This window comes from Chiloscyllium plagiosum, chromosome 13, assembly GCF_004010195.1.
Source record: "Chiloscyllium plagiosum isolate BGI_BamShark_2017 chromosome 13, ASM401019v2, whole genome shotgun sequence".
Classification (NCBI taxonomy): Eukaryota; Metazoa; Chordata; class Chondrichthyes; order Orectolobiformes; family Hemiscylliidae; genus Chiloscyllium; species Chiloscyllium plagiosum.
The window spans coordinates 19499172-19500656 of record NC_057722.1 but is presented as its reverse complement, the minus strand read 5'-3'; positions in this window follow the sequence as shown (position 1 = coordinate 19500656).

The following is a 1485-nucleotide window of genomic DNA, read 5'->3' as shown; positions in this document are numbered from 1 at the left end:
CTCCGGCCTATCACCCTCACCTTAACCTCCTTCCACCTATCGCATTCCCAATGCCCCTCCCCCAAGTCCCTCCTCCCTACCTTTTATCTTAGCCTGCTTGGCACTCCCTCCTCATTCCTGAAGAAGGGCTTATTCCCGAAACGTCGATTCTCCTGCTCCTTGGATGCTGTCAGACCTTCTGCGCTTTTCCAGTAACACATTTTTCAACCCAATAAACACAATCCGCCGATTCCTCAGAAACAAACCCAAACAAGCAGACACAATGCAACCAAAAATTATAGCCACATTACCTTACATCAAAGACATATCAGAAATGACTTCTCGACTACTCAGACCTCTTAGCATCATGGTAGCCTACAAATCTACCAACACACTCAAACAATGACTAATCAGCCTAAAGGATCCATTAGATACCACCAGCAAAACTAAAGTCATTCACAAAATATCATGCAAGAACTTTAAAAAACACTACCATCAGACAAGCTAGCAAGAAACTTACCACCAGAATAAATGAACACCAACATGACCCACTATCACTAATTTCTATACATACAGACAAAGAAGGACACCACTTTAACTGGGACAACACACACACCCTAGGACAGGTGATACAAAGACATGCATGAGAATTCTTAGAGACATGGCATTCTAACCAGAACTCCATCAATAAACACATCAATTAAGATTCTATCTGCTTTCCCTTGAGAAAAAGAACTGGAAATGACATCACCCACCTTAAGAAACCAAGACCTATAGATAGAGAGGCGGGTCATACCACCAGTGCTTCACCAGAGACCCTCACTGATGATGTTACCTTGTCATCGTGATGAAATGTCTGAAAACAAACCTTCAAGCTCAGCAAGATAACTTCCATATGTAGAAGCACAAAGCTGTAATGCAGTTCTCACTCAGGACATTGCAGTATTAAAGAGGCAAATTTGAGATGTTGTCTATTTAGATGCATCTTATAAGTTACTTCTGACATGTGATTTCATAATAGTGAATAGAGTTCTGTGACCTTTCAATTCTTGATGAAGACAGGCAGAGAGTTTAGGCCATATGATCCACACCAGAAATAAGGTTTATGGTTTTATGGCTCAAGCTAATGTCAAGTTTCAACAGGCCCATATACAGTATGTTTATTTCAAACGTTAACGTTTCAGGAATTAACAGTTATTGTGGAGACTCTCGTGGCTCCTTTAGTTAAAGAATGTTGACAAGCTTTGGAATTTGAGAATACTTAGCTGGATCAGATGGGACATCTGGAACTATATTAAATCACTGGAAGTTAACATTATCTAGGTTTCATTGATGCCAAATCATCAGTAAAAACATATACTGTTGATAGATTGATACAAGAGAAAAGAAATCGTACAATGATTGGCAGGTCAAAAATGACATAACTTTCTGATTAAAATTAATGCTCACCTTAATTAAACCAATTAGATATTGGACACACAGATATTAGCCAATCTGAGATTGATC